Source organism: Protopterus annectens, chromosome 6.part1 (assembly GCF_019279795.1).
Source record: "Protopterus annectens isolate FY-2018-M chromosome 6.part1, PAN1.0, whole genome shotgun sequence".
In the NCBI taxonomy this organism is placed as follows: domain Eukaryota; kingdom Metazoa; phylum Chordata; order Ceratodontiformes; family Protopteridae; genus Protopterus; species Protopterus annectens.
This window is the reverse complement of record NC_056738.1, coordinates 560,255,106-560,275,766: the sequence shown is the minus strand read 5'-3', so window position 1 is coordinate 560,275,766 and position 20,661 is coordinate 560,255,106. Positions and strand designations below refer to the sequence as shown.

The 20,661-nt window shown below is 36.3% G+C and overlaps 1 protein-coding gene across 1 annotated transcript in view; it reads left to right on the top strand.

Moving 5' to 3' along the window:
* The window catches only part of LOC122805674 (neurexin-2-like), a 2,559,176-nt gene that overhangs the window by 2,054,816 nt on the left and 483,699 nt on the right, over positions 1–20,661 (top strand). The gene's annotated exons all lie outside the window — the stretch shown is intronic.

The window sequence follows — 20,661 nt, the reverse complement described above, 5'->3', positions numbered from 1 at the left end:
CGTTGCAAGCAGTTCACAGTTCTCTTCCCACCAGGACAATTGCGATTCAATCAGATAACATGTCTGTAGTGTGGTACATAAACAAGCAAGGGGGAATCAAGTCTTACCCACTTTGTCGAGTTGTTGAGAGGCACAAAGAGTATGGAAATGGGCGATGGACACTCAATGCTTTCTGGTAGCAATGCACATTCCAGGGAAGTCCAGTGTGATAGCAGACAAACTGAGTCAAACACATCTGATGCCTCACGAGTGGTCCCTGAAAACAGAAGTTGCAGAAGAGATTTTATGCAAATGGGGCCAACCTTGCTATGAACTATTCACCACGTACATGAACACCAAATGCAGCAACTAGTTTGCCCTTATTCCCCATCCGGGTATGTCACCCAGGGATGCTCTGGTCCACAAATGGCCTCCAGGACTTCTTTATGCTTTTCCACCCTTTCCTCTCATACCAAAGGTGATTCAGAAAGCAAAACTGTTGAAGAGTACCCTAATCCTCATTGCTTCTTACTGGCCTTGCCAAATCTGGCTCCCCTTCCTGTGGCCCTATCTCTTGGCGGAACCATCTTCAGACCTTCTGATTCATCAGTCGGGACAGTTCCATCCTACCATCCAAACCCTGAAATTGATAGCATGGCTGCTCCAGTTCCAAGAATAGCCAGGTGTATATCCCTTTCTCCTACCATTAAACACATTCTCATTTCTTCCCACAAACCTTTCACTAGGAAATTATATTCCAGCAAATGGAAAAGGTTTTCCATTTGGGCAGCTAAACAAGGCATAGATCCCTACTCAGCTCCCATAGAGTCTATCCTGTCCTTCCTTGCATCTATTTTTCAGGAAGGAGCAGCAGCTGCTACTATTAGAGTTCAGTTAGCTGCCATCTCTAATTATCATTTTGGGAACATGGGAAATCCGATTATGTCCAACTCTTTATGCAAAACCTTTTTGAAAGGAGTCCTCCTTCTCAGATCTCCAATCAGGCAACCTCCAGAGCCCTGGGACTTAAATTTAGTTCTGACCTCATTGATTTCTCCACCGTTTGAACCACCTCCTTCAACCAACTTGAAACTGTTGTCTTGGAAGACATTGTTCTTAGTTGCTATAACATCTGCTAGGAGGGTTTCAGAGTTGCAAGCCCTGACCATTCGACCTCCTTATATTATATTCCACAAGGATAGAGTTTCCTTAAGAACTAATCCTTCCTTACTCCCTAAGGTATGTTCAGAACATAATCTAAAACAACTATTGAATTACCAGTATTCCCAAATTACAGTAATAAATCAGAATATAGACTACACCAATTAGATGTCCATAGAATTCTCTGATTTTACCTGCACATGACTAAAGATTTTTGGAAATCAGATCAATTGTTTGTTTCCTTCTCAGACAAAAATAAAGGCTTGCCCATCTCCAAGGTAGCTCTGTCTAAATGGCTATCAGACTGCATCTCATTTGCTTACAAAAATGCTGGGAAACAACTACCTGCTAAAGTAAAAGGCCATTCAACTAGGGCAATATCAGCTTCATATGCCTTCAGATCAAAACTCCCAATTGATACCATTTCCGCAGCAGCTACTTGGGCAAGACCTCATACCTTTGTCACTCATTACAAATTGGATTTGGCCTCCTGGGACAGGCCATCCTTTGGGTCCACTGTGCTGAAGAGTCTCTTTGCTTGAGCCACCCGGGATAAAGGTGCTGGTGACGCTGTCCCATCCAGCAAGAATTATGGCAAGATAGGACTACATAACATAAAGAAGTTATGTACTTACCATAATGTTCCATGTTTGTAGTCCACCTCACCTACATTCTTGCTTCCCACCCCCCCCCTTCCTGTATCCTGGAGGAACTGGTGGACTGCCCATTATGCTGTCTGACCTTGTTTTAGATGCATGTCCACATGGCATGGATAATAATACAAAGTACCTTTGTTTGTATGTACATAGTTATTGATAGCATAATTACTATTATTTATGTAGTTACTTTCTTGCAAACAAGATCTGGGGAATTGTCGTGATGCACCATGGGATAGGGGATAGCCTTGAGCCAGTAAAAGCTGTCTAGCTTTAGTATAGGCCGAGTCAGAGCCGAAGATTGGCTCTGAACCCATCCAGCAAGAATGTAGGCGAGATGGACTACAAACATGGAACGTTATGGCAAGTGCATACCTTCTTTTTTTATCTTAGAATCAATTGTTCATTGCTTATGAAGGTAAGAAGAAAGGTGGTCCTGTGTTAAAGCAGCCTGTTTCCCAATGATTGCCTAAGGATATTTGTGTTTGTTATACTCAAAACAGCAAAACTATTGTCAGCAGGGTCAAAACCCACTTTATCAAGACCTTGGCTTCATCTGTGGCTTTTTGGAAAGCGTTGTTTTCTAAAAGTAGCAACTTGGTCCTCTGCACATACTATTTTAAAGCACTATAAGCTTGATTCCTTTTCTAGGTCTAGATCAGGCTTTGCTAGGACCATTTTCCAGGAGCTTGTGTGCTTTTCTCCTTCCATCCTTCAGATTTAGTAATCTAGGCTAAGATGCTCATATAGATAAGGCTACCACAGCAATGAACAATATGATGAACATTGTACAGTTTTGGAAGTAAACTTACTATAATAATAGATGTTTGAATGATTGTGGCTGCAGTAGCCTCTCTCTCCCTCCATCCCCTTGTTTTTTGGCATGTTGTTTATGACAGGGTATGAATACTTACTTTTTGTTTTTCCTGGCATTGTCCTTTCAGGGCTTAGCTTTACTACCTCTGCTGAGATGAAAGCTGTGAAGGGCTTGGAGCCCACACCTGTCTTTTTAGTGTGCTCAGCTCAAGCTGACTCATGGTTTGGACACATAGAAGGTGCCCCAATGCTTTAAAAGCTGTCCAGCTGTTATATCCTTGGCAGAATATAATCCAAATAGCTAAGGCTACTGCAGCAGTGATCTACTGAACATCTACTGTTTTGGCAAGTTTACTTACACAACTATACTTTTTTTCTTTTTTTTTACCTATAAATATGCCATTGTTCTACATTTACTCTTGTTTCCTTATCAATAATGCCTTTTAAAGTGAAAGATATTTATCATAGGTAACTTGAAGTAAATAAAATACAACTTCTATATGTACTTCAGTCTCTCTCAGTTGTATAGCGCAGTCATTTACATTCTAGTTCTTCAATCTAAGCTTTAAATCATACATAAAATTTACAATGATTTCTACACATTTATTATGATACTGACTGATAAAAGTTCACATCTATAAATAAGAGTAATACCTCATCCATTGTTTCATTTAAAGGATATCATGTTCTAATTATTTACGTGAAAAAGTATTTTTACACAAGTAACAATTTCTTAAAATTAAGGATCTCTGAAATATTGTCACTATTCAGAAAAATGGCTGGGACAATTTCTGACCAGGGTGATACTACAAGCAAAGTAAATAATGCACTTTGCTGATAGAGACAAATGTATATATACTTTTATCCTGTATTCCTAATTCTCAAGATATGTACTCGTAAGCAGAATGAGTTTTTTTGTAAATGTGCAGTTACAAGCCATGTACTTCTCCCATGACCCTACTTGACATTTTGTCTATTCCTTGACTTAAGAGTGTCATTTGAGTTTCTTAAACGAACTATAGAAGTTGTTAGAGCTGTTGGCAGTTCTTGTAACATCATCAGGATAACGTCCAGGAAAGATATGCATTCATTAAATGATGCTTAAACAAAGACAATTAATAGAGATGCATTATTAAATGGACTATCACCATCAGCAACCCTCCGGGTAAGAGAATGTAAATGTGACTTATTTGGCTATCCACAGAAGACTTTTTAACTAAAATTAGGATGCTAGAGTGTGCAGGTTACTTGGATTAATCTTCATATCTGAAACCAACTTTTTGATCTTCATTTCAGTTGGTTCTTGTGTTGACACAGAAGTCTCCTGAATACAGATAATATGTTCATCACATCATTCACACTGCCTCAGTGGAGTATGGGGTCTGTGCCTTCACAAACACCTACACTGATAGCTTTCCAGAGCTCAGAATCCCCTCCCCTTACTCTCTTTGAGAAGGGATTGGTTAAGCCTTTTCCACCAGGGAAAGCCTAACCTTGTCACAGAGAGTCAGTTACTCAGTTGTTAGTGCCAGGACAAACACAGTTGAATCTCCTCAACAGCCTACATTGGTGGTTTACAGCTTCTAGACTCAGATAAGATCTTTTTCAGAACTTCCCTTCCTCTATTATTATATAAGTTTGTTTTATTTTTGTTTTAATTTTAAAAATGCATATATGTGTTAATGTTTTATTTTAATATACTTGCTATTTACAGTTTACTACTGCTCTAATTCCTCTAGGAATTCTAACTTACCACTGTGTTGTTTGTATGCTTAATTCTGCTTTTAAGCAGTCGTGGCTTTTCTAAAGTGCTTTATGACTTGTGCTGAAACAGAAATTCTGTGGTGCCAGTTGAACACTTGGGACTGATCTCTGGAAGTGTGCCAAGAGGCCTGCTGTTTCTGTAATTTAGCTGCTTCGTTTTGAAGCTCTGAGAAAATATTGCATAGTTTAAATGTTTTTCTTTGTTTTTACAATACTTGCTACTGTTTTAACACTGCAATAGCCATTTTTTATTGTTAAATCATGATGTTACCATAAATTACTTAACTTGCATTTTCTGTGGAGAGTTTCATTTCTGACAACAGAATCTCTAAGTAAATGCTTATTTATGCTGTTTTATATGTATTTCTGTTTGACTTAAGTAGATATATTTGATTTTTTGTCACTATTGTACTGTGACTGCATGTGCTATTTACTTCACTGTATAGATTCTAGAAAAAGACTTAACACAATTTAAACTGTTGTTGCCCTGTTTGCCCTTTGTGAACATAGTTTATATTTTCTGTTGTTGCTGCCTTTAGCATCCCTTAATAGTTTCAGTGTATTATTCTGGCTGGTGTTTTTTTCCCCTGACTTGATGGATCCTGAAACATGATTACCTAAAAGGAAAAAACTCAACAAAAATCCTTCAGCCTACGCTCTGCAAATCAATTGTTGCCTTAAGCCAGCCTACAAGCTTATCTTTTTCCCCAGTCATCTTCATGTGTGAGGCTGCAGCTGTCTATGGTACAGGAGCCAGAAATATCCTTCCAAGCTGATCTAGTACCTGAGAGAGGACTAGGGTAACAGACTCCTTTCCAGATATAATACTGTGTCCCCAGATATTTTGTCCTCTATTATAATTCACAGTAAGATGAAACGGAAATGTCAAGACATGACAGACAATCAGGTTATTAACATGTATAGCTCTGATGTAGTTTCCTTAGTTAAGAGTATTTTCAGTCAGCTAGTCTTGGAGGCTATGGTCTTATTCAGAATGACTATGGGGCTACCTTCTATAGAAAAAAATCTGACACTCCAGATATTGACATGACTGATGCATGGAGTCATGACCACTAAGAGTCCATCCAAACTAATTTTTCGGAAGGTTAATAGGTTCAAGAGTCCAAGCAAGTGTTCACCTTTCCACAGATGCTAGCTAGGTTTAGAGTTGCATTTGGCTGGAAGCAATCTGAAACTGTACCAAAGTTTGGCAGAGATTATGATGTTATTGAGAATGAGATTCTAAATATTTTTGCTGTTCTTCTCTGTTGCAGACCTAAGAAGATTTCTGTAAAACTGCATGTATATCCCTTTTGGCAAGTGAACCAGTTCCTAAAAACGTTATGAGGAAATATAAGGTGCACTTTCATCTTACAGCTCTCTTTGTCTCTTCATCAGCTGACCGAGCTATAGTTGCTGCAGCTAAGAACTCTAACAAGAGAGGCTTGGCGTCTTCCAACTTTTCCAACACTAGATAAAATTGGCAAGTGCTTAGCATAACAGGGAGAAAAGTTGTCTTAGTCAAGTAATTTAGCCTTTAGTATTCTACATTATCAGGGCTTTATGTCCAAATTTATTTTGCAATTTGCTTACAGTTTAGATGACTTTACTGTGTCTTTGCTTGAACTGAAGTGTTATATGAATGAGATTGTTTCTAATGTGACTCAGGTTTCAAAGCATGCTTTGATGAGTGTCCTGGATGGTGTGGAGACTATTTCTAGAAATTCTGCTGCCTCTTTTATATTAAGGTTTGCTTGGTTACATAACCAGAATTTTTTTCTGAGGATTTAAAAAATTAGATTTCAAATGCTCCTTTAAGTTCTGAATTTGTGCTTGCCCTGCTGCTACCCAGATTCTCAAGCAAACAGACTGGATTCTTATTTCAAGTTCCAGAGCAGCCTTTGTGAGGACCATTCTGCAGGGGCTCTTAGATCTTTATCATTCCTCCTGCCAGGTAGGGTAAGCTTTAGTCTATCCTTCTTACCTGTAACAGTAGCTGTTCAAATTTCACACTAACTCAGTGGCAGCACCCTCCCACAATTCCCATTATTTTGTATATAGTTTGATCATATCCAAAGGACCCGTGGTGGTGGTGCTGCGGTAGCGTTCTCGCCTCACAGTAAGACGCTGTATGGTTCGATTCTCAGCTAGAGCGTCTTCTGCGTAGAGACTTGCGTGAATGGGTGTACCTTCATTGAAGGTTGTGCGTCAGGCCTGGCAAGCCGGTATGTAAAAATCAACTGCCAATCCTTAGCGGACCGGAGTTCCGCTGTGGCAACCCCTAACCGCTAAAAGCCGAAAGACACAAACAGTTTGATCATATCCAAACTTATTGAGTAGTTGATTGGCTTTGATTATTTGTTTGGGTGTTTTATGGCTGTGAATTGGTTGGTTTCAGGCAATTCTTGCCTCTGGTCCTTCTTGGTGCATCCTACTTACCACTTAAAATCTGAAAAACTAACTCTCAGTGACAGGATTAGGTTTCCCCTGATGGGAGAAGATTAGCCATTACCCTGTCACAGAGAGTCAGAGGAGTGAATTCTGAGTTCTGGAAAGCCACCAGTGTTGGGGTTTGTGCAGGCAGAGAACCCATATCCCACTGAAACTGTGAAATTCAAATAGCTGGTGTTGACGGTGTCTCATCATCCACACCGCCATGTGGCATATGGGTAGATTCCTAAAGCTTACCCTACTTGGGTAGAATATAACAATATAATGTTGTTTAAGTTTTCTCCACAAAAAAAAAAAAAATAGAGGAACCCAAACCAACACAACAATGGTAGTAGTAGTAAATGTCCATTTGTAGAGCTGCAAGAGTAGGCACTGTCCTATAGATGGACCATTGTAGGAAGCTATTTCTCCTGGCGGACTGGCTGAACAGTTAATGATCCAGTCATGTTCAACTCCTTTTCTTCTTCTTCTGCTACTGTATGAAATGTTAAGGTGAAATATTTCCATTGCATGTTAAGATGGATGAAGGCAAGAAATATTTAAAAAGTTAAACATGACATAAATATTTTCTTTCATAACATCTGCCTCAGTTTTGTTAATATTATTCTGGCTTACATAATATCCTCACTGTCTAATTTAGCTTTCTCTCCCTTTTGTAAATAATTGAGTAGCATATACTTTTATTTAGCAAGCATATAAACGTATTGCAACCAAATTTCTTAAACAAATTCTGTGGACACAGTGTAGAATTACTTCTTGGTCTTCTGGTTATTTGAAATAGGCATTATGAATCTTTTGTATGGAGGTTTCCAAACCAAATTGATTTTCACATTGCATATGGATGCCAAGGAACCTGTGATTTTTGTGTCTGGCTCTATACTTCAAGTCTAGTAATATTTCTACCACTTCCTTTTGAGTTATATGGAATCTGTCATTACCCTACTTTGTCTGTTCCCTTTGAAGATGTAGACCTTTATGTTTCTCTAAATTTCAACTCTGTATTAGATTATTAAATCACTGTTACAGTAGTCTAAACATATTGGGTTATATCCTGTCAAAGATATGCTCAACAGGACAGCTTTAAAAAGCTTCAGGGCACTTTCTAAACACCTTAAATTTTAGTGGCATGAAAACAACCACATGAAAAACAGTTTGTGTGCTAAAAGATTCTTGCTGCAAAAATATGCTCCCACTGTGGCTTTCTGAAATTAAGAGCTGGCTAGTGATCCTTCTGGGCTGGGCAGATAATTTTTCCCACGGAGGAAACTCTTCCTGTATTTATTTATCTATTTATGTTTTTTTTTTTGTAGTTAGTTATTTTAGGGAAAAATGTGTTTGTTCTGTGACATTATTGATTTTATGCTAGAAAAGTGGTAGTTTAATAACTAGTAAGGGGATTTTTTAAACTGTGAGTTCTTGTGTGCAAAAACGTATGTAAAAATATGATTTTTGACTAATTTTCTACACATTAATTTGAATTAGTGTGTGGGGAGGACATTGTAATTTTGGGAAGTGCCTTTAGTTTTTTACCTTAAAATCATTATTTTTCTATCAGAAAACTTACTAATTCTCACAAGCTCTGCCACCCATCTTTTGAGCTTATTTTGCCATCTGGACCATGGAGCAGCTGCCTGTTTCATTGGTTCTTACTTTTGCCATCTGCAAGAAGAAGAAGAAATTTGTTGGGGAGTCTTCGGGTCTCAGGCTGGCTCCTTCATTATCTCAGTATAGATGAGTGATTTTGCTAGAATTTGAACCACTCATTGATTTTTCTTGGTTCCCTCTGGTGCTGATCCTCAGGAGAAGATGAAGGACCATGAGTTAGACATATCCACTACAGTTGTATGGTTGTCCTCTTTGGCAAGGGAGAACCACACTTAATCCTGGGGAAAGGAGTTCTTGAAAATTTACTGCATAGCCAGGCTAGGGTATCTGACTCCTGGGATATTTCCCCAACAATTAGTTGGTCTTTTTCTAGGTAGTCTCCCCAGAAAAAGAACACAAAACATTAAAAGTGTCTCTTTCGTCTATATTAGTACAGGCAGGGGAGACTTGATGGGATTTCCTAAGGAATGAATTTCTGCTTTTGTTATTTCAAATTCTGCTTCTTCGTTTACTTCAAATGAAAAAAAGAAAAACATTTTGCTCTCATTATAGTGTCTTGTGATTTATCTACAAGCTGAAGATTCTAATTCTGTGGAAAGCATTACTTCAAATTTTCCTCCAAAAGAGCTATATTTTTCTGAGACTTTAAAATGAAAGAGGTATTTCCTTGGAAACAGAATGGAATCCCTATTTCCCTGCAAAATTCTTATGATTTGTTGCATTTGGATATTTCCCAGTCTGCAGCAGTCCCTCCTGCTTTATTGGCTTTAGTGGATGTTTTCTTTACAGCTTGCAGTCAACCTCCTAGTTCTAAAAAAGTCTGATAGGTTAAACAAAGTACTTCAAATTCATAAATATCAATTTTGTAATCGTGATGAAGAGACTGCAGTTATTTTCTTATCTAGAACATCTACTGCTAAACAGATTGCTGATTTTAAACCCATCCCTTCTGACAAAGATGAGAAAGCATTTGATATGTTTGGGAATATAGTTTAATCTTCTGCTATTTTACCTTTCAGTATTTTGAGCTGCCAAGCATACATGTAAAAGATTTTAATGGTTTTCTTGAAAAAAAATATAACTGTTAACCTCCCCTCCTCTGAGCTGAGGAATTAATCAAATGCCTTAACTGTTTCTGCTTCTTGTACAATCAAACACTCTTTAAAATGTGCTTATTGTTCTGCTGATGCAGTCTCCAGAGCTGCTACTACAGGGTCTGTTATGATAAGGTTTGTTTGGTTATGTTTGCAAAGCCTGGCTAGCAGAAGATATTACAACTGAAATTTTACATTCTCCCATTTATATAGTTTCTTGGTAATGTTAGTCCTTAAAGATCCTAACCATTAAATTCCTAATGGCAAAGATTTTAGATTTTTAAAGATTTTCTGTATGTGGCTTACATTAACAGTTCTCTGTCTTACCCTTTGGTTTATCTACTGTAGCAAGGGTATTTATAAAGTGTCTGGTTGCAGTAACTGATTACTGCAGACTTCAAGGCATTCATATATTTCCTTATTTGGATGGTCATCTTATATTTGCAGATTTTTTTTGCAATTCTCAAGATTCTCTGACATGTGTTAAGAATAGGGTTACCACCTGTCCCACTTTGCGAGGGACGGTCTCTTTTTGGCCAGTTGTGTCCTGACCAAAAATATTAAAAATGACAAATGTCCTGAGATTGTAGGGCATAATTATGTCCCATATTTCATGTAATAGTTGCATAAAATTGTTATTTCTGTATGTAAAATACTTAAATGTTACAAGAAACAGAATAAGCAACTAAACTGCTACAAGAATAAGCTTTCATTTAGGCAAAAAAGTAAAGTTCTATCTTTTGTACTGACCGTGGGTATGTGTTGGCCTGTAAAATCTGATGTGTGTCCCGAAAATGTCCCACTTTGGCCATTTGAAAAGGTGGCAACCCTAGTTAAGAATCTCCTGCTCAATCTGGGATTTCAACTGAACTTCCAAAAATCATCTCTCATCTATTCACACAGAATATGTTTTTATTTTACTAGGATGTCTTTTGGATAGTTTCCTAGATGCAGCTTTTCTTCCACTGGGAAAAGTAGAACTATACAAAGAAATCTTTCTGAGTTTTTCTGGGCAATGTCTAGCAGCTGCTAAGGAATTTATCAGGAATCTGTGTTTCATGGCTGCTATGGCTTCACATGAGAAAAATACACTGGTACCTCAAGTCAATATAGTCTCAGTATCTACAACACTTATCCTTTCAGATTCCAGTGTTGGGATTTGTGCGGATATTTTGTGGTGGGTGGACCAAAATTTTCTCAAACCATGACTCCCCTTCTCCCTTCTGCCTCCTCTTCAGTTTGTTATAACAGATGCTCCAGTCTTCTTTTTGCAGGCAGTACTGAAAGAGATGAAAGTACGTTTGTAGAGCAAGATGGGCATATAAAAGCTCATCAATGCCAAGGGGATTATGGCAGTAATAATTGCTTATAAAACAGGTAGCTAATCTTTAGGATTTTAACTTTGTGCTTGAAAAACTAATGCTTTTTTCCAGTTGAGCCAGGAAAGAAGGCTGACTTGAGGTCCATGCCTTAGAAAACTGTATTACTCATTGCTTTGACTTTTGTAAGCAGTGTGTCTGAATTACAAGCTCTTATGGTGAGTCGGCCTTACCTTATTTTTCACTAGGACTGGGTTTCTTTGAAAAAAAATCCTTCTTTTATATGCCTAAAGGGGTTTGAGGGTTTACACTGAATTAATCTATTAATCTCATTTTATTCCTTCCAGAACCTAAAAACAAAGGATAAAAAAACCCTTCACACTCTGCATGTTCGCAGGCTACTTTGCTACTACTTCAACAAAAGTAAATCCCTTAGAAAAGCTAGTCTGCTTTTTGTCTGTTTTGAAAGTAAGAAAAATTGACAACCATTGTCAAAGCAGACAGTTTAAATATGGTTGATTCATGCTATTTCTTTTTCCTTCTCTAACCACAACATGCCACTTCCAGGAAGTGATAGGGCCCACTCTACCAGGACTTTGGCTAAATCATTAGCTGTCTGGAAAGGGATGGACTCTAGAAGTATTCCAGAGGCAGCAACGTAGCCCTTTGTACAAACTTTTATACAGCATTAAAGACTGGATTCTTTTTTCTAGGTTCAGAACAAGCTTTGCTAGGACCATTCTCCAGAATCTTGAACTTTTTCCTCCTCCCAATATGTTCCTAACTTAAGGTAATCTACCCAATTAGCTTAGGCTATTTTTTTTTTAATTTCTCCAAGTCTTTTGGGTTTCTAATACCATGACGTCAAAGTATGATTAAAGTTCATGAAATTAGTATTGTTTCACTCTTTGATGTCAGCCACAGATGCTCTTTCCAGCACCCGCAATGTGCCCAGTAATTACTCCTCCTGCAGTTTGTTCGGGGTTACATGAACTGGTAACATATCTAAATACGATTCTAAATTATGTTTATAAGACCCATTGATCCTACTACTATTGAAACTGTCTGGGTATCTTTCTTCCATATGGCTCTAATTTCTGCCTGCAGATCCTAGTATTTTATGACTTTGTGTCTGTCTGTACGCAAGACACTGTAGTCACTGGGTGTGGTGGTTTCAGTGATCAATGCTACTTTTGTCTTTTTTTCTTGGACCACTATATCCAGTTTTCTAGCATCTGTCTTTTGAGCTGTTGATAATGGGTGATCTCATGTGATATAAACTTCATCATTTTCTATGATACTTTGTGACTCATTTTTTCAGTGTTTTTCAGCCACTTCGATACCATAATGTTTGCACAATCTCCAATGAAACAGTCTCACCACATTATTATTCATTTCAGTATACAGTCCCTCTGTCATTACTGCATCACAACCAGAAACAAGGTGTGTGACTGTTTCCAGTTTGGTTGTACAAAACCTACATTTGTCTGTTTCTCCCATATGTTCAATGGACTTTGTAAACCAGTGTGTACATAGCCCACTATCTTGGGCTGCCAATATTAACCTTTCATTTCTTGGTTTGAATTTGCCTCTCCTTAACCATTCCTGTGTTCATTCTTGATCAGCATGAGGCTCTTCCAGAAGTTTTCTATACTTACAACTATATTTATGTTTTTTTCATAGGCATTCCTTAGGCAACTGCAAGAGTGATCTAATGTTGAACATAGTAGAGTTGTGAAATAAACGTACCATAACATAAATGTTCTGATAGATCACTATTGTAGTAGCTGTACCTCCCTCCATCCCCTTCTCTTTGTCTTTGATGTACTGCCATGATGTGGCTATATATACTATTGCATATATAGTTCCACATATTTTATTTTTGCCTGTTTTTTTTCTAGCATATTTCCTTTCATGCTTATAGCCTCCCTTCTTGAGTCAAGAAAGCTCTTAAGCTGTTAGCACCCAAACTTTCTGCTTGAGCCATTAACAGTTATTGCTCATGGGAAATGCCCTGAAACTTTCTAAACTGCCTAGTTGGTCATATCTTTCACAGAATTTAAGCCAATTAGCTTAGGCTACTTCAACAGTTATCTATTAGAACATCTACTATAGTACGTCTACTTGCATAAATGTACATTCTCATCCACTATGTACTTGCAGTGCACCTTATTTGGATAGTGAGTCTGTTATTCATTATACAAAAATTTCCAGTCTCACTAGCTTTTGTCAAGTCTGTTGAAGTTGTTCCATTCCACAGGTCCAAGGTTTCTGCTATTCTCCAGTGTGGATTTCTCCTCTGGTTTGTCTTTTCCTGAATTGCTGATGACAAATGCATCTCTTCCTCTGTGTCATCAGTGATATCACTCCTGTTGCTGGATCCCATCGTACTAGTCCAATCCATTAACTGAGGGCTTATGCCTCTGATCCCTAATTAACCAATATTTTTCTGCCCAGCATTAGTGGTCAGTCTAAGGAGATCATTTTCAGTTTCAGCACCACCTGAGTCTTCCATCTTAGCATTTCTGTGCCTGGCCATTGAATTTGAGACTAATTTTTGTGTCATGCTGTAGTTTTCTAGGTCCAGGGTGGAGGAGTCTAGTTATTTCTTAATGAGATGGTAGTGTAAGGATATTGTCCCTATCTGCCTTGGTTTTAAGTCATATCGCATCTGACTGATTCCATGGCTGTGATGCATGCATTTCTTAATTCTACAGTAAATTTCAGCCTCACCTACACAGACTTAGAGTACAGACACTAGTAAAACTCCAATTTCTAGGTTATAATGTAGTAAGATTTTGTTTTGTTCAGTAGTTGCATGCATGCCATGTGGTAAATGGTTTACATGAATCCCAGCAGTTGTAAGTACAGCTTGAATAGTTTGTAATTCCTCAAGTCAAACGCTGAATTAAAAAAAAAAATCTGTCCCATGAGATAACACAGCTTACCAGTTTGATGATTGGTGTGATGATGCCATATGCAGCTCTGAATCTTTACTAGTTATTTGCAGGGATAATGAACATATTTGTTGAGCTACTCCTTCAAGAATGTTGACAATAAGGCTAAATATATTTATAGGTCTATCATTTTCATCTTCATGCTTTTCCCACCCTTTAAAAGTGGAATGACTTTTACTTGCCTCCAATGTTGTGCCACTACTTCCTTTCATAGAATCTTTTTGATAAATATTGTCACTGTACAATAATAGGAGCTAAATGTCTAATATATACTGGTAGTAAGGTGTCAAAAGAAGAGGATCCATTTGTTGAACTACTGCTAGGAAACTGGTGTGTTGTTCCTTGTATCAGGAATGAGAAATGGTAACTGAGAGAGGATTCTTGATAGGAAAAAAAAGTTTATACTGATGACAAGGTAATTTGTAATGATGGAGAAATTAATTTGTCTTAATAATTTGAAGAATCCATGACTAATTGATCATTTTTTTCTTTTCTGTACATTTGGTCCTTAACATAGTTTAAGAATGTTGGTGGATATTTTAAATTATTTTATAGGAATTTTAGATACAAGAGCAAACACACTAACATAATGAAACAAATATCAACTACAGAAATGTCTACATACATTCTTATTATAAATATCACTAAGATTCACTAAACAGCTAAACAGTATAAATTGACCATAGACCATATATTAATATTTCCTGTATCAATATTTTGCAAGACTTTGTTGTTATTATTTTGTACTGTAATGTGCCCGACATTGCCTGATATATGTCTTTCACATAGTGTGATGATATGAGGTAGTACCATCTGTGCTAGGGAGAGTAGGCAGTGCTTGTGTACCATATGCCAGCATAGCTAGCTGGAGTTTTATAAAGACTTTTATGTTGTTTGACTAGCACACTGATTTGTACAGACACATGTGTTAAAAATGTATTTGTAAAGTTGCTTGTGTTAAAAATGCATCAACAGTGGGTCCTGCTGGACAGAAAAGAGATGTATATGTATGTCAGACAGTATTATTATAACTGATTAAATGTATATGTTTTAACAAAGAATTCTGGAAGGGAAGAGGTTAGTCTCAGTCCAGGTGAAAAAAAAAGAGGTTGAAATTTAAATTGGTTGGTTTATGTCACAGGTCTGGTTGCAGTCAGGGACAAAAATGTCCGTGAAAACTGGGACTAGGTATCTTATTGTATTGTCATTATGGGTGAACTAATTGCTACTCTGGAAGGGTGGAATTTTTTGAAAGGCTCTAGGTGTATATTGTACAAGAGCCAGGTGACCAGATGTGGTGTCATTCTATAATCAGCACTGAAATGATTCTTTAGATATTAGTGAGAGATATGATGGAACTCTCGCAGCAGCAACTCAACACACCTCATCTTGCCTTGCTGTAGTAAGCAGCTCAACACTCATCATCTTGCCTTGCCGTAGTAAGTAACTTAACTAGGGAACAATAATTATTTAGCCAGTCAGGAAAATATAGTGAGATTAAGTTAATAATTGTTTTTTGGCATCTGTATGAATCAATCCAATGGTTATTTTTATATCTCCTGTGATTGAAACTCTGGTGTTTCTTATAACTAAATGTTCAGTATTTTCATGTTTTCTATTTTATTATTTATTATTAAATATTTCTATACCTTTCGTTGTGGCTGGTCTTTTAGAGAATATTTTTTAACACCTTAAGAGTACTTATGCTTATTTTAGTGATGCTGTGACCGCTCCTGAAAGCCTTGCTGTATTGGTCAAACTCTACTATTTGTATTAGTATTAATTTTACTCAGTATAATTGGGTTTCCTTGTAAGACCCTTAGCGTAGCTGACTGGTAGCACTGTAATTACCTTATAGTCGTGGCAGATGGGGCACAGCTGTGCCAGCCTTTCCCAGGTGTGTGTGTGTGTCTGTGTGTGTACGTGTGTGTGTGTGTGTGTGTGTGTGTGTGTGTGTGTGTGTGTGTGTGTGTGTGTGTGTGTGTGTGTGTGTGTGTGTGTGTGTGTGTGTGAAAATCAAATATCCAAGAGTGTGTGTGTCAGATACTTGAAACAGGGACATAGAGCTCCAAAGTGGTCAGTGTGCAGTCTTGTCTGTGGTCTGGAGAGAGAGAAAAAGAGTCCAGCCTCAGGTCTGGAGTATGCTCCCTGTATGCTCTTAAGGAAAGTTGTGCATGGTCCAGAAAGCTGCATTCGAAAATACTATGTGTATCCAGTTTTGTTCCTTGTGGCTGTCCCTCACTGGTGTCAGTGGTGAGGATTGAGGCCCCTTGATTACTTGCCTGGTGTAGGCACAATCACAGTCAGTGTGCCAAAAGAGAAAGTGTGGATGTAATGTGTTGTACTTCTTTATTACTCACATTACATGCAGAATAATGTTCAGGAGGAGGAGTGAGAGCTAATGAAAGGTGAGAACTGAGCAATTTATGTAATGTTGGACTGAATTATAGCTGTTATAAAGAAAGAAAACATATCTGTAATGTATGATGCATGTAAATGAAATAAATGTTAATATTATTAATTTGTTTATTCAGTTTGGTTACTGGTGTAGAGCAGTGATCCAAATGGACCTATTTCAGTCTCAGCCTGGACAAATATAAATGACAATAGAGAAGCAAGTTAACAAGAATAATCATGAATACAAACAAAATGTTGTATGAAGATAGCAATGAATCAATAACAGTAGTAATAATAAAGTATACAGTACAGAGGACAATAGGAATGGATGATTAGAGTAGGAGAAAAGAAGAGAGTGAAACAGTGATGATCCACAAAGTGTAAAAGATAGGATTCATTTGAAGGATGAGAGAAACATGGAGTGCAATGCATAAGGCACTTGTACAATGTGCAAATATATATCAGTTTTCCTTTTCCTTCACAGTCATATGAGTGTCAGTGATATGCTTCTCTAATGTGAAATATTATCATATTATGCATCTGTTTAAAAAGGGGGAAACAACATTTAATTTAACTAAATTTTTGTCACAAAGAAAACTTTTTGAAATTGTTTCAACTCAAAATTCAAACACATGCATAGATACGTGCACATACACACACACACACACACACACACACACACACACACACACACACACGCACACACACATGCACGCGAGTTCCACCAACTTGGTTGAAGTATACTTTCTTCAAATACATGACATTAGAATTAAACTGATCAAATACCATGCATATCTAACAAATGCAGTGGAACTCTGTTTTTTGTACAGAAATGCATAATGCTGGAGAAAGGTGAATATTCTCTTTTCTCTAAAATTATATGATCTTGGAGATGGTATGTTTAAGTCATCTGTGAAAAACTAAGTACATTTGTTTTATTTAGATATTTTGTTCTTCAAAGTATTTTGCATTGGTAATGAATTTTTAATTAAGTTTTATCTGTGAAAAACAAAGTAAATTTGTTTTATTTCGATATTTTGTTCTTCAAAGTATTTTGCATTGGTAATGAATTTTTAATTAAGTTTTCTAAAATTGAGCCCCATAAACCAGTGGATAGATAGATAGATATAGATAGATAGATAGATAGATAGATAGATGGATAGAGAGATAGATATACACATTCTCTGTTGAGATATAGAACTGCCAATGTTTAATCCATGTATATTACAGGATTCAAGAACATGTACCACACAGTTACTGAAGTTAATTTTCCAGCAAGTTAAAAGGTATGCATACTGTTCTACAGCTTATAAAAATATTGCCTCATAACAGAATTACCTGCTTGTATGTACACAATCCTTTTTTGTAATTAATCTAGAGAGTTCAGATAACAGAACAGCTGGGAGTTTCACTGCTATTGAGAGGGCAGTTCAGACTTTGCATTCTTTTAACAAAGTGTTTTGAGATACAGTCAACAAGTGCACGGTGTCTGTCAAGTTACATCTATGACTTTGGTGTATGACAAAGCAATCTAGAGGAAATATACTAGACGCAAGTGTAATGTTTCCTACCAATGTGTAGCAAATATTAATGGCTTTTATTGAGAATCATCTTGTCATAATTTGACCAAAAAACTTCAAAGTATTTCATTACTTAGTGCACAGAGAGTCTACATAGTAATGGAGCCCCATAGCATTGATATAACTGATTAATATTAAAATGGGAATAAACTACAGTGTTTTAAGGAAAACTGAAGCTATTTGTTGGATGTAAGATACATGCTGCAAAGATATACTCTTCTGCATTTTTTATTTGCAGTCTGAAATATGTCATGGTTTATATAATTCTTTGCTCACTGCACAAAAGTAAAGGAAGACATACATTTCTTATGGAATTCATTGGTTCTGATGTGTTATGTAATGGAAAGTGAAAATAAATTATTTCATTTATGCTTGCCAGAAATGACACAAAACTGCATAAATGTTCTTTGGGCATCTACATTTTAGTAATGATCACTTTTTAAAATAATTATTTGACCCCTTGTTACATATACTTTTACATTTAATACAAAGTACAAATATGTGGTGTTTCTCTTTTGTTCTGCTCAGGGTACACTACCCTGAATGTGAGTGACAGTGATAATGTCATTTTCCTTCAAATTACTTTTTAGAATTTGCTTTTAAGTTTTCTTAAACATGGTTTTAAAATATACAAACAAATTGTTGAGCACAGAGAGCATTTACTTGATTATGCTTTGAAAATATAGGTAATTACCCAGGGAATTTTCCAATTTAATTTTTGTAACTCATAATGCTGAATACTCACTTGAATGCAACTCATTGATTTTATAGTGAGCCACGAGATACACAGCAATTATATTATTTTGGAAGTGTCAAGAGCATATCAGCAATGTGTTACTTTTGTTGTGCTGAGTCAACTCTACAGCTTACTTTTAATTTATATCATGTTTTATAGATGGGTATGTGCTTGATAACTTCCCTCAGACTTCAGTCTGTAATAAGTATAGGAAGTATTTAAATCATATGTAATGTTAGTAAAATGTAGGCCACTAACATGCAAAAGGGTGTGACAACATTCTGTTAATGTTTTCATTGCTATCATGTGACCTACATATATGACATAATTGGTAGAGGCATGTTTATGGAAATAAATGTGGTTTTGTACAGTAGTTTGCAACATGCAAATGACAGTGCTCTTGTAGCTGAGAAGATGAAACTTCACATTCTGCATTGTGTTCTGTTTATGTGCATTTAGCAGTGGACACTACGTGTATATAGTACATCAAAACACTGTCAGCTTTGCAGTAAGAGATGATTTGTAGCAAGAATTATGAATTAACCTTAATGTTATACAAAACATGCAATAAAAGATTTGCTTTGCACAAAGGCGTCTACTGAGTGATTTCAAACTAGATTTTAAACCGTGCATTTCTGAAATGCTTTAATTTCTAAATCCCTCATTGTAGAAGAAATTGGTCAATGAAATGACCCACCTTATTACCAGTTGCAGATATAGATTAGTACAACTTTTAAAGACTGAAGGTCAGAGTTTTATTTTAAGTGGCATTGTTTCATTGTGTTGGTTGGTCTTGTACATCCTTAACGTTGCATATCTTTAAAAATCCTTATTCTTTATCTTTACTATAAAAGAAAAAAAACTTACATGCAAGCTAAACAGCATGATTCTATTCAAATTTTAATATAATGAATGCATCACAGAGATTAAAATTCAGTCAGACGGGACAGTTATTATTTATTACTTCTGCTGTAAAATAATAACTCATTCTGTATACCAAAATGATGCATAAAATATTATAAGTTAACAAAATTTTGCAAAACACTTTTTTCTGGAGTTGAATTCGATTAAAACATCTTGAGAAACAGTGCCAAGTTAAGTGTAGCACAGGCTATTGTTAATTATCTCATTTTCTGTATTCACTGAACGGCATTCTTATTATAAAGCATCATATCCTTTAAAAAAGAGAACAGTAATGTGACAGCAATGAGCTTTTACCTTTACATTATGCAAGATGTTTATTAGTTAGTCTTAATATATATATGTATTACATGGAAGGTGAGCAGAATCATCAGCATGCTCTTCATCTATGTCTTTTAATCAATACTGAAATTTCTGTATAATAGCATTACAAATTTGCAACATGATTTTGCATACTAGCCATGAAAAAAATGTTGCACCTAGTGAGCTCAGAATATCAATATTTTATTAGGACAGTACCATTACGGTACTGTTTTTTGCCTATAGCTGATCATTTTTATATTGCCAATTGAATACATTTGGTAGAAATTCAATACAAATACAATGTATTTAACCAGAAAAGGTATGCCAGTTTAAATTTTGCATCAGTTTTTCAAAGTTTAATATATATTGAGTTCAGTACCAGTATTTGTACTTGAAGAATAACAAATACAGATAATGTATGAAATAACTAAAAACTTTATTAAATGGCGTTTCAGTTAAAAACAATCCCAGTTATTAAAAAATAAAAGCCTATTATCTTATTAAGTCCATTTTGCAGCATGGGTTGCTTGAAGAAATACTTCATATAATTCAACTGATTTTATAGCAAAGTGACATAAAAGAATACTATTTTATTTCATTCAGGGGCTCTTCATTCATACTGTCATTTTTCCAGTACTATTGATGGAAAGAAACTGTTGATTGGAATCATATATCTTAGTAAAGAAAATGAAGCACAAATGTAATACTCTTCATTTCATAAGACTGTCAACTCTCAGAGCAGCTGGTCTGGGTTTGAGTATTGCTTTCATATACTGATGGCTGAAGCCATGTTAACAATGCATATTAAACTGTATTTATGCTCCTACCTTACACATATTCATTTTCAAGAATTCAGTGTAGAAACTATCACTCTTAAATTGAAGTGCCTTACTACATAATGGTACAAGATGACATGAATGAG